Source organism: Doryrhamphus excisus, linkage group LG1, assembly GCF_037039965.1.
Source record: "Doryrhamphus excisus strain RoL-2023G ecotype Guam linkage group LG1, RoL_Dexc_Guam_v1.1, whole genome shotgun sequence".
Lineage (NCBI taxonomy): Eukaryota > Metazoa > Chordata > Actinopteri > Syngnathiformes > Syngnathidae > Doryrhamphus > Doryrhamphus excisus.
The window spans coordinates 17,748,899-17,763,452 of record NC_136357.1 but is presented as its reverse complement, the minus strand read 5'-3'; positions in this window follow the sequence as shown (position 1 = coordinate 17,763,452).

Here is a 14,554-nt window from a genome sequence, read left to right as displayed (position 1 = left end):
GCCCATATAATCGTTGTTGACCTTCACTGCAAATGCCCTGTCCATGGTGATGATCTTCTTCTCTTTCTTGGACCATCTCTGTGCAACATCCGTCAGGTGCTTGCCAAGACAGGAAGAGACCAAGTGTCAAGCCAACGTTTGACAGTGAGATCTTCACCATTGGTGACAACAGAGATAGCTCCTCTTCCTCCTTCTTTGAGTTCTGTTGCACTCCTGAGTTTTGTTTGTGCCCCCTGAAGCCTGTTGACGCGGCATGTGCCAGTGACATAGATGCCATCTTCCTTCAAAGACAGTAATTAATGGAATGCCACGAAAGTAGTTATCAAAAAACACCTTGTGGTTCTTGAATTGGATGTCATCACAGAGGCACAAGATGACATCTGCAGCCATTCCCAATTTGTTGACTGCACCTGTGCTGGCTGCACCCCTGTACACTTCAAAGTGGTACATGTATCCTGAAGCCCCTGATGTTGCCCAAATTTTCACACCCCAGGGTTTTGGTTTTTTGGAGATGTATTGCTTGATAGACAATTAGCCTTTGAAGAGCATGATCATCTCATCTATGGCTTGAAACTCCTCAGGATCCACAGCGGAGAGCAAATTTGCTGGAAAAGTACCTGCTACTCATAATAAATAATGCACAAAACATACGTACATATTGATATATACAACACAGCTACAATCTAATAGCATAAAATGTTGATTTATACAAAAGAAAACTACTTCAGATAAAACATTGTCAGGAGTGATATACTGTTCAGTAATTGCATGCAGTCCACTTTGGTGGACATCTGAAAAATTGCAATTTCCTCCCAATCTAAAATCAATACTTGGAAATTTTCACAACTATGGTGATTATTAGGTGTTACTTGATGTAGAAATATTTTTTTTTTACCTGCAGGAGTCTCCTACTATAGAAGGATTGAGCAGAAATCCCACAGGTGCTAGGCATGTTTTAATTCCTGGCAGCCATCTTCAATGTTGACACAATTATTCTGCATTTACAATGGTTGACCACACAAAGCAGTGTTGGGTGGATTCTCAGGCATCCACTCTAGAGGCTTATAAGCAACACTGCCATCAAAACCTATTTTCATAATTGAAAATGACGTTTTAATAGCTGTCCACTGCAGTGACCGTCATGCGTGAAAGGGTTAAGATTTTATTGTTTGTTTTTAAGGCGTTGAATGTGCTGGCCCCCAAATACATCTCGGAGCTCATCCAAATTTACTCTCCAGCGTGGTCACTGAGGTCCGAGGGCCAGCTCCAACTTGTGGTGCCCAAGACGAGACTTAAGACCAGGGGAGTCTTTTCTGTGGTTGGCCCCCAAGCTATGGAACTCTCTCCCCTTCCAAGTAAAGAAGGCCCCCAACATCGAAAGCTTTAAGTCTCGTCTTTTATTCTCTGGCTTTTAACTCGGAGTGAGTCGTATGGTCCTGTGTCTTTTAGTTTTTTTTATTTTAATTGGTTTTATTTTTTTTTATACATTTATTGCTTTGCTTCTTGTTTTTAATATTTTAATATCTATATTACTACTGTATTTCTTAAATTATCTTTTAGTTTTGGATTATTACTTTTTATTTTACTAGTCTGTGCAACACTTTGGAAACTCTGTTTAGAAAATATGCTCTTTCAATAAAGTGGATTGGATTGGATTGAATGGGATTGAATGGGCCCTCGCCCCGCAATGTTACTAGGGGTTTCACGCATTCCCCTATCCACATTGTTTACAACAGCTGATGTCATGCAATAACGACAGTCAAAGGACTGTAAAAAATATATATATTGCAGTCAAATCCAGGAGAAATGACATGGGCCCAAAGAGTCAAGAGGACATTTGGTAGGATGCAATAAAAACCATCCCAATCCAAGCTCCCATGTGTTTGAAGAAAAGAGTTGAACAAAGGCGTCATCTCCCATTTCAAGTGTTTACTGATGTAAAAACTGTGAGCGTCCTGAGACAACAAACAGCTGGCAACAGAAGAAAAAAAACAGCAGATGTGTTACACAAGTAAAACAACAATAGCCTTTTTGTCTAAGGACGAGCAAACGAAGGCGCTGAGAGGAAGCGTTCAATGTCGCCCTCCTTCGTCTGCCCGATCCAAAAGAAGAAGAAGAAAAAAGAAAAGAAACCCCACAAACATCTGATTCGCATTCCCTTCACACAAACTATGCTGGGACAGTCTTGTTAAAAGTGGTGCTGTCAAGGACGGACACATGTTGCTGCAGCGATACCAGTGAACATCTGTCATCTGAGGCACCGCTGGAGCGTTATTGTCTGGTGTCCAGCGGTCCTTTGCTTGAAGACTTTTAATGGGGAACATCAGTCTTGGAGAAATAATAGCAGGACTGACAAAAAATGTGTCAGATGAAAAATACAAAAATTAAGTTAAGCCAAAAAAAAGACTTTTTTTTTACCATGTCCAAGATGGGTTTTGATTTGTGAATTATGAAGATATCATCCATATTCCCAAATGTTGCGTCCGTATTTACCGCAGAAGCAAATGTTATGTGGTTATGACTGGCTTAACATTATTAGCTAATTTTGGCAATTAACACAATTATCTTACTACTCTCTTATGTTACTAGTTATTTAGACAATCATTTTCCTCATTGAAGACCCAGATAATGACGCACGCTCTCACCACCATGCTTAGTAAAGCAATCTTCACTCGCTAAATGTACTGCAAAAAAGGTCAGTAAGGATAATTCATAATGCCGCCTACAGAGAACATACTAACTCCTTATTTCTAAAATCACAAATACTTCAACTTGCTGATTTAGTTCATCTTCAAACAGCTAAAATATAAGCGGCATAGAAAATAGATGGATGGATAACAATAATAATGACAAAAATAAGCTAAAAACATATGCAGTCCAAACATATGATAAGTATTTCCATCCATCCATTATCTATACCGCTTATCCTTGCTAGGGTTGTGGGGGTACGTATGCTGGAGCCTATTCGAGATGACGAGAGGCGGGGTACACCCTGGACTGGTCGCCAGCCAATCACAGGGCGACATAATTCTTTTAAAAGTAAAAAAAAAAATCATAAAAACATTGCCACACACATTAAAATGAACATAATTAAAATATGAGCTGGAAACCTCATATTACAAATATACAACATAAGGTGGCCAGAAATATTTCAGTATTGAACAAAGCAAAATTTGTTCTCAATCAGAAATCACTCCACACTCTTTATTGCTCTCTGGTTCTACCATATCTTACTTATTGTGTGGAAATATGGGCTAATAACTGAAAAAAAAATCTTCACTCGCTAAATGTACTGCAAAAAATCTTGTACGTCGGTATGAGGTGCATTATTAAAAAAAAACTTAAACTGTATTATGGAAAGCAGGAAGTGAACAAATGTAACAGTTAGTGATTGTAAAAGTACCAGACGGAGGGGTAGGATTTAATAAGCTTTGCTTCTTCCTACTCCTTTTGGACATGTGGAACTGTGAACTGATTATGGGATGCACTGAATTGTAATCTGATGCATGTTCAAATGAAACAAAACCATAAAACCTAAACTGTATTATGGAAAGCAGGAAGTGAACAAATGTAACAGTTACTGATTGTCAGCTTTGGATTTAATAAGCTTTGCTTCTTCCTACTCCTTTTGGACGGGATGGAGGGGTAGGATTTCATAAATGAAATAAAACCATTACCATTACCATTACCATTACCATTACCATTACCATTACCATTACCATTACCATTACCATTACCATTACCATTACCATTACCATTACCATTACCATTACCATTTCCATTACCATTACCATTACCATTACCATTACCATTACCATTACCATTACCATTACCATTAAACATAAACAGACAATGGTTGTGTGTTGCTGTTTTGTTTTCCTATGACTGGTACTACTTGATAAACAAAGGTGTAGTTAGTAGTACTGTGCCGTTAGACAGAAAGCAGGAAGTAAGCTATGTGGACGCCATTAAACAAGAAGGTGGTTAGGTAAGCGAGGTAAAAAAAAAAAGAAAGCACTCAGCCGGCAGCCTGTGGGTACAATTCAACAGAGAGTGGAACTTAAGTGTTCAGGGTTTTTGGGGGGTACACTTGGAAATAAAATTTTCCGTGAAGCTTTGATGGAAAAACCATTGCTGTAGTGTTTTTGTGTATGTACCTGAAGTTGGAAAAGGACCACCTTGAGTTGCCGATCTCCTCCAAATCAACAGTTATTGATTGTATATGCGAGCCTTAAGGTTGCTGAGGGCTTCAACTGATGGCTGACAGAGAAGCGCTATGGATGCGTCTACACGACATGCGTGTGCTGAGGAAAAGACGGAAAGAACCTTGTTGACATTTTCCAACAATGTGGCGGTCTGTTTGCTCTGTGTGTGCTAAATCATGCCCTCTTTTTGCGTGATCTCATCAAATCTGAAGGATCTGATTCAAATCCCGCTCGTAACTCCACCTCGCCAGCATATTCCACCGGATTTGGACGTCTGTCAGGTCACACATAAGCCGTCAGCGATCCCCAAAAGCGGCGTAAGGGCGTCACTGTCGAGCTTTGGAAAACACTGCAACGCCAGCGGGGACGAGCGTGAGCGACGCATCCAATCACACCACCAAACTGTTAGTAGGACTATGCTGGAAGACCAGTCGACGAGGGCTAGATCTAGACATACAGTATCTACTAGATTTAGAGTTAGTGGCTTAGATAAGGAGTTCAACGCTACAACAGGTTACGATTTAGGGTTAGGGCAGAGGTAGGGAACCTATGGCTCGGGAGCCAGGTAGGGCTCTTTTGATGACTGTATCTGGCTCTCAAGCATTTCTTACCACAATAAAAATGTATTTTTGCTAACATTTTAAAGTAAACATCACAGAAATGACTGTTAAAAATAATATTAAAAATCAAAAACTTTTTTATGCATTTTAATTCGTCCATCTATTTTCTACTGCAATACGGCCGACCATATCCATCTTTCCTGATATTTTCCAGGTCAAACACCAAAACTTGATTATTACTGGGTAATGCTGTAGTCTACCTCGGTCATTGAGATGTCAACATGTAAATATAAACTTTTCTCCTTTAGTCAAATAGTCACCTAGCTAAAGCTGCAGAACCAAGCCTTCTGGCAAAGATGGCCAAAAGAATGAAATATACTGAGTATGGTGCAAAATTATGCAGCAGCAGAAGTTGTATTAATGGCAACAAGTATTTGATTTATTATTAGACACTGCGCTGCTCACGAAAGTGTGCTGGCCACACCCCATTGGCGTGGGGTAGTGTGCCTGGTCTACGTAATTAGAGCCCATTATATCTAAAACTGTTGGTCTTACATAAAAATGCACACATTTTATTGCATTCAATGTTTAAAAAAATGCATATGGCTCTCACAGATACACATTTTAAAATATCTGGCCTTCATGGCTCTCTTCGCCAAAAAGGTTCCCGACCCCTGGGTTAGGGTATAGATGTTAGGTAAGGGGTAGCTGTACAGGACAAGTGTTTGGGGTTAGGGTTAAGGTTAGACCTTAGGGTTTAGGGCAGGGGTCTCAAACACGCGGCCCGTGGGCCAAATGTGGCCCGCAGGACACTAGTTTGAGGCCCCCGCCTTGATATGAAAGTTTAATGTTAGTGCGGCCCGCCCAAGTTTGATATGGATGCTGTATGGTATCATGTACCCAGAAAAAATTATTACGTTTGATTAATGTTCATGTTAAAGGTTAAATAACTGTTAATAGTTATCCTCCCTATCTGTGTGGAAGTGGTAAGTTTTTGGCTATTTAAGTTGAAAGGAAATAACTTGAAGGCTACCATTTAGGTCGCTAGCTCTCTAGTTTGCGAGTTAGCATGTGTCTCAAGACCCTGCAGTTGCGCAATATGTTGTAAATAAAAAAGTATAAATGTGACTATAGTCGTGTTTTGTCATGTCTACAGGGCTCTAATAATGCTTTGTTCATTTTAATCTGAAAAAATAATTTGTCTACCCACCAACTATATGTGGTTTCTTAAGTTTTTATTATTTGCCGTTTTATTATTATTATTATATTTATTTATTTATTACTGATTGATTGATTTTCTTTACTCTTGATTTGTTTATTTATTTTTCATCTTATTTTGTGTAGAGAAATAAAACTTAAGATATTTGAGAACAGTGGAATGTTTTATCAGAGCTTTTCGTGTAGAAAATCGGAACCAAAGCAAAGTTTATTCATTTTTCTGTTTTTTTTTTTTTTGGAAAACCTGATGCGACCCAGTCTCGCCCAGACCCTAGCTCCAGTGGCCCCCAGGTAAATTGAGTTTGAGACCCCTGGTTTAAGATATAGGGGTTAGGTAAGGGGTAGCTGTACAGGACAAGTGTTTGGGGTTGGGGTTAAGGTTAGACCTTCGGGATGTGGTCTAGGAAATAATGTTAGGGAATTAAGGTTAGGATTAGATGCCAGAGTTAGGGCTGGGTTAGGGTTAAAGGGACTGATGTTAGGATGATAGTTTTGGCCTAGGGTTTAAGGTTAGGGTTACAGTTTAAGTTTCAGGCTTTGGGTTCCAATTTACAGGATGAGGGCTAAGGTTAGATCTTTGGAACATGGGTTAGGGGCTAAGGTTAGCCATAGAGGTTAGCAGTAAGAGTTAGGGTGAGAGCTTTGGCTGAGGGTTTTAGGTTCAGGTTACAGTTCAAATCTAAGGCTTTTGGTTAGAACTTAGACATAGGTTATGGGCGTGGGTTCGGGTTTAGGGTTAAGGTAAGACTTTAGTGACAAGGGCTAGGGTTTAGGGCTACAATTGGAGTAGGTTGTCACGGGTGTCTTTGCTGGTTGGGGGAATGGAATGTAGGGTGGAATCCTTCGGTCACAGACCGCATACTTCATCACTCAGTCACTGCTACGCCTTTTTGACAATGGAAACACAGAAACTGGACCCAATTGCACTGCTTGGTGGAAACAAGGCTTTAGAGATCTGGCAAGGAAAGCCAGTCCAGGATTCCCTTAGTCGTACTAGAGTTTCCTAAAAAAAATTTTTTTAAAAACCTCAGAGACGAGGAGATGGTAATGTAAGGAGATGAGTAACAAAAACAGTTTTTGTGCTGCTGATGGTCTCCTCAGCCAAGATCCATGACTCCCAAGACGGTGATTAATATTCCACTTGTTAGCATGCATCATCATCTCCCTCTCACACATAAACTTTCCTCCCACTACTTGGCGTCAAGTAGCGACGGGAGATTAGCTGCTAGGAGAAGCAGCGCTCGGCATTGCTTACTCTCTTGTGCTGCGGCTCAAAGGTGAAATGAAAACATCTCCCTGTGGTCCTAATCCTGTAGAACACTCCACACTCTCATATTGTCCTACCAGGGGTGCACTTCTTTTCTCCTCCAGCGCTGCCATGGCGACTGCTGCTCCTGGTGGAACAAAAAAAAAAAACACAAAACATGGGAGCGAGTTTGTCGGGAAAATACAGCATCAGAAATGCAGTCAAACCACAAGCGTACAAACATGGAGCTACCTCTTGACCCCGTGTATCCTGCTGTGATTCCGACAGAAAATATGACTTTAATGACAAACGGGAGGTTTAATCATAAAAATCCTTCAAAATGCGACGCCCCAAACAGTGAGTGGTGTTGGCCGGGTTGCCAAGAGGCCTTTTCATGTACCCGGTTTCAATATACGTAAGCACCAGCAACTAATCCGACATGCTGGTGGATTGCAGGAGCGAGTTGAGCATTACAAGCAAAGTGCAGCATTTGTGTAATATTCCCAATGCAGAGGACACTCATGGAAATAATATCTCATAATAATATCTTGACACAAACAAATTCTTTATGCACATTTTTGTACATTTATTTATATCTGGTGCTGACCTTCTATTTTCTACCTTAGTGTTTTTTTATAAATATCAAAAAATTATAAAACCATATAAAAAAAATTAAATGTTTAAAAAAGCAGCAGTAATTTTACCGGAATAAAGTCAAAATATCAAGAGACATATTGTAACAAGAAAAGTTTATGAGAATGATCTTGTCATTTTAGAAGAAAAACCTTTTTAAACTTGTAATATCATGAAATAAAAAACAAACAAAACCAAATAATAAATATTCATGTAAATATGGTTGAGGAAATGATGTCACGCTGCGCAGTGACATGTACTTTTATTCTGAGTGCTGTTTGGGGGTACGTCCGGGTTTTGTGGTTATTTGGACTCTTACGGCTCTCTTTGTGCATCTGCAGATGTGAACCTCCTTTGAGTTGGGCGGAGCTACCTGACGGGCCAATCGTCCTAATTTCCGGTCTCCGTCTTAAGGCACTGAGCTGCGGCAGGAGGGTGCTGGATTATTCCTTCGTGGACGTGACAGACCAGCTCCTAGCTGTAGCCCTTGCTCCTGTGCCATTCAGCGCTGTTCACGTCTCTGCCACGCACCCTCCTACCCGTCCGATAGCCCGCACGCTTCTCAGACTGTTTTCTTTCCCTCGTGGTGATTTGTGCTGTGCCTGTTTGCACTCAGTCACGGAGCCCCCTCTTTTGGTGCTCCGTCGTCTTTAGTTATGTGTACCTACTCGACTGGACTATTAAAGCCATAAAACCTTACCTGAGCCTGCTGTGTCCTGCATCCTGGGATCCGACTTCCGCGCCACGCGGCCAAGCCTGACAAATGACATAATATTGTGGGAATAAAGTCAAAATATTATGAGAATATTATGAGAATGATATGATGTTATATATTATTATTATTATATATTATTATGTATTATTATATATTATACTCCGGTTTCCGCCCACATTCCAAAAACATGCTAGGTTAATTGGCGACTCCAAATTGTCCATAGGTATAAATGTGAGTGTGAATGGTTGTTTGTCTATATGTGCCCTGTGATTGGCTGGCCACCAGTCCAGCCTCTCGCCCAAAGACAGCTGGGATAGGCTCCAGCACTGAGGAAAAAGCGGTAAAAAAATGAATGCATTATATATTATATTGATATTATGAGAATTGTAATAATAACTAGAACATTTGCATGCAACCTGTGCTGTGGTTCTTGCGGTTTTGGCCGCATTAACTGCAAAAAAAATGGGAAGATGAAGATAACAATAACAATAAGAACAAAAAGTAAACATCCTGAGAAATATTAAGATGAAGAAGCTGTCAGGGGGGGCTGCTTTGTCGTGCATGCCCATTATAATTCTGAAGATTATGCAGACAGTTGAAAAATATTGAAAATAAAAACAGCAGCAAAAATGGGAAAAAATGACTGAAGATTATACTAATAATAGCCCCCCACCCCATCATAAATTTGAGATACATTTTTTCCTGTAATATTAGGCCTTAATGGAGGTCTTTGCTGCATGAGAGGATATAATTTCTTTGAAATGTTTTGGAAAGGCTAATGGTTATTTACCTAACAAGTGCGTGGCGAGTAAACAAACATGCAGTACATTTCAAACATGGACGACATGTATGCATGGCAGCCTCCAGTATTCTTACAGCGACCACATAAAAGATGAATGAGCGGCCTCCGACACACACACACACACACACACAAAGGAAAAGGAATCACCAAGGGAGGTGGGCACGCTCAGGGTCAAAGGTGAGCAGCAGCGGGCCGTCTCCTGGTCGGCGTTGAGCGCTAATTCACAACATGTTTGCTTGTTCCACTTAAAAGACTCGACTCCTTTCTTATGAAGTGTCTTTTTGTTTTTTTCTTAACGCAATCCAGCCTGCACATTAAGAGCATGTGGGCCTGATTAGCCTACCATGTTTTGATCCTATTCCAGCAAAATGAAGAGCAGGTGCTTGGATTGTCTTCTTCCACACATGAATATTCTCACAAATCGGACAAAACATTGGCTTTGGCTTTTTCCCAGCCACCACTGAGGAAGGCGTGACAAACATGTCATAAAAGACGCCAGGACCGTCATGTGAGGTGTCTTTTAGCCGGGCAGGTTTCTCTCTGCATTGTGACATTGTCGTCCTGATGTGTTCGGATTCATCAAGTGCCTTGAAATGCGAAAAGAAGTAAGAGGAGTGAGACAAAAAGCATTTTGTGTAAGCAATCTATCGCAAACAAGCGACTGAAATGAGTTTATTAGCTGATTAAAAGTTCAAGACAAGGCTGCACGGCGGACGAGTGGTTAGGACGCAGACCTCACAGCTAGGAGACCAGGGTTCAATTCCACCCTCGGCCATCTCTGTGTGGAGTTTGCATGTTCTCCCCGTGCATGCGTGGGTTTTCTTAAGGTCTATTTAATTAAGTTAAAAGTGATGTTGTGATGATTAATGTGATGATTAATCACAGTGTTGGGGTGTGTGATTAACTTGATTAATCACTTGACAGCACTAGTTTGTATTAAAATTTCAAAACAAAGTATACAACTTAGTATATATTAAAATTCCTTGTATATTTATTTTTATTCACTATATATTCCATTCGAGTGGTTAGCACACAGACCTCACAGCTAGGAGACCGGGGTTCAATTCCACCCTCGACCATCTCTGTGTGGAGTTTGCATGTTCTCCCCGTGCATGCGTGGGTTTTCTCCGGGTACTCCGGTTTCCTCCCACATTCCAAAAACATTTAGGAGGTTTAATAATAAAAATCCCTCAAAATGCGACGCCCCAAACAGTGAGTGGTGTTGGCCGGGTTGCCAAGAGGCCTTTTCATGTACCCGGTTTCAATATAAGCACGAGCAACTAATCCGACATGCTGGTGGATTGCGGGAGCGAGTTGAGCATTACAAGCAAAGTGCAGCATTTGTGTAATATTCCCAAAGCAGAGAGGACACTCATGGAAATAATATCTCATAATAATATCTTGACACAAACAAATTCTTTATGCACATTTTTGTACATTTATTTATATCTGGTGCTGACCTTCTCTCCATTTTCTACCTTAGTGTTTTTTATAAATATCAAAAAATAATAAAATCATATGAAAAAAAATGAAATGTTTAAAAAAGCAGCAGTAATTTTATGGGAATAAAGTCAAAATATCAAGAGACATATTGTAACAAGAAAAGTTTATGAGAATGAACTTGTCATTTTAGTAGCATAAAGTTGTAATATTATGAAATTAAAAAAAACAAAAAAACCCAATAATAAATATTCATGGCAGTTGGCAAACATGTGGATTCCGTGTCTTTTTCTGTCAGGTATTCACACTGGAATTATGGCAAAGGCAAAAAAAAGCTTTTTCTCAATCATTTTTCAGACCTTTCTATTGACTTATGGACTCCTATGGAGCAGCTACACACAATAACCTGCACCAAACTTTCTAAATCTTCCAGAATTTGCGCCTATCCCAGATGTATTTCCTTGTATTTTAATGTATTCCACCCATGACCCGCCACTGACAGAACGTCGCTTCTGGCTTCAGCAACAGTTTGGCGAATATTTCCCAATATATAAATCTCAATAACAGTCCCTTGTGAAATGCGGTTGCCAGTTGAAAATTGCTCCAATAACTTCTGCATGTGCTTGTTTCGTAAACAGAGAAGTAGAGCTGGAAGGCGAGCAGAGGGCAGAGAGCATATCGCGGCTACAGCCACACCCATCAGGGCTCCTCTGTGACATCACAAAGGAACAGTTTTGCAACACCCTCTGAAAGCAAGCGTTTTGAGTCATCCCAAACTTCTTTCAGGGCTCACTTCCAGATGTGCAAACCTCATTATCTGAAACTTTGGCATCGTTTAACACGAGAATACAACATTCTAACTACATTTATAGGTCCGAAAAGTGGAAAAAGCATAATAGGCCCCCTTTAATGTTATCAAAAATGACAATAAAATATGTCATATACACTCTATTTCTGACTAATATATGCAAAAAAAAATTCTGCAAAAAAACATTTAATAAATTGTTTTAATTATTTTTAAATATTTTTAAAACATTTGTATTTGTTTATTTTGTTGTTCTTACTTTTTTTAATGATTATTTTTTATTGACATCTTCTTCCTTGCTATATATTAAAATATTTCATACTGCACGCCCTATTTCTAACTTGTTTATTTCTTAATTTTTTTATTTTGAATATTTGAGTGCAATTTTACAATACATGGTAATGGTAATGGTAATGGTTTTATTTCATTTGAACATGCATCAGATTCCAATTGAGTGCATCCCATAATCAGTTCCCAGTTCCACATGTCCAAAAGGAGTAGGAAGAAGCAAAGCTTATTAAATCCTACCCCTCCATCTGGTACTTTTACAATCAGTAACTGTTACATTTGTTCACTTCCTGCTTTCCATAATACAGTTTAAGTTTTGTTTTTTTTTAATAATGCACCTTGTACCGATTTACAAGGTGATATGAGCATCCAATGCCATAATGGGTACCATAGTAAGTGTCAATATAGTGATATATATAGCACATCATGACTGGTTCAAGACTCTTCATCCTTGTATTTAGCAAACTTCAACTGCTTGTACTGCTTGTATCTTTTATCAGCATCTTATCTTATCTTATATTTTATATCAGCAAGTTGAAGTATTTGTGATTTTAGAAATAAGGAGTTGGTATGTTCTCTGTAGGCGGCATTATGAATTATCCTTACTGACCTTTTTTTGCAGTACATTTAGCATAAAAAAATAAAAAAAATAAACAAACAATAACAAAAAAAATCTACATAAAAACCTCATTAGTGAGCTCATGAATGTCTTGATCATCTAAGATTTTCTTTCATTTGGAAGAATAATCAATACAAAAGTATCATAGGCGACACGGTTAATGATGCTAAATGCTTTTTGATGATGAAAGCGAAAAGTGAAATGGGAGGAATTGGTGCAGGTGAAGGTGAGAATTCCAAAAGGGAATCTAACCTGTGCGGACACGAGCAGACTGCAGTGTTTGTCCTCGCTCAAAGTGATGAGAGAGGACTCTGGCGCGACTAGAGGTGGGCCCCCCACTCCTCCTCCTCCAACTCATCATCCTCAACCTCTTCCTTACTCAGCCAGCAGCACGGTGGATGCGCATGAGTGCTCCCCCAGCCAAAAACACTCTCACTGGCTGAGAGCAATGATGGATGCATGCACTGTACATCCTCCATCACTGCTGCTTTCCTTGTTGTATTCATACTGTACTTCATTACTTTCTTAAAACTCTTACGATCATTATTAGCATCATTTTATTAATTCATATTATCATTATATTCTTGTAAAATCTCTGCTGTTTTTGTTCATTTCTGCTGCTTTTTTTTCTCCAAAAAATATTTCAACTTTATTCTTGGAAATTAGCTTATCGTAATTATGACTTCATTCTCATAATCATTGGACTTTAACAACAACTCTTTCCCCAAAGTCATTACAACGTTATTTTCTGTTTTTATGAATATTCAAAATTTCCCCCAAAATAACGTCTTTTTTCTTTCATATTTCAACTCTATACTACTATTATTCCTCATACTATTACTTCAATCTCGTGAAATGGTGACTTTTTTCCCGTTAATTGACTTTATTCATGTCAAATTAAAGCTGTTTTTTCTTCTTCTAGTAAATTTTCCTCTCATAATTAGGACTTTATTCCCATAAGGTTTTGACATTATTCTTGAAATATAAAATTATTTAAAATTATAATTAATTATATATAATAATTATTAATAATAATATAATAATTATAAATACAATTATTTTCATATATTATTACAAGATTTTAAATATAATATTTTAACACTATTTTTTAACAATATTTTCGCACTTTCCTTATTCTTGTTAGATTACAAATTTCTTCCATGTTTGTTGCTATTTTTTTCTTAATTGTTAAATTCCATTTTTCTAATGGGAACAGGAAGTGGATTTGACTGACAGGACGTTTCTTTATGACAGTTTCCATGTGTAAATCATACACTTCGGTTAAACACCAACTTGTGCTTTATCTCACTCATCTTCTTTTCCAGTCTGAGAGTCATCACGGCCTCGGCACTCGTGCAGCGGCCCAGCTGGGCCAAGTGAGTGGGGGGGTGAGTCATGCTGCGGGAGCACGCTACTGGATGCAAAACAGAGTTTGAAAACCGCAACGCTCATTAAGTCATTAGGTGGTAATTAGCCTGTGTGTTAGCAGATATAGGTACTAACACAGCTCATACTGGTAAGAAAATGCGGGGTGTGGTGTATTAGCCATTGCTAATGCAAGGTGTGTATTTCTTTGGAATGATTCTACTTTATTTACAAAAAAAGTTATTTTTCATCAGGTAATGTAACTTTATTGAACTATGTTTGAATACACTAAATAAACTAGTGGAATACACGCAAGCCATGGCCCCTCCAGATGCTGGGAACTCTGAACTCTCTGAACGCATATTTGCGATTCTTCAGATAAGACGTGTGCCCTCACCTTCGCTGTAGGTGTTTATGTGGGTTGGCTTCTTTGGTGACCATGGCAACCCACTCTGCTGCCTGTTATTCAAAACAATTGCAATAATACATAATAATACAAAATATAATATATAATAATATATAATAATGTAAAAATAATAATAATAATAAAGTTTTGATTTTTAAAAATTAGAAGCAGAAAAATAATTTATCTCTTTACATTAGTGTGTTTTAAGAAAATAAATTACTTAAAATTAATTAAATGCATTTGTACAGAATA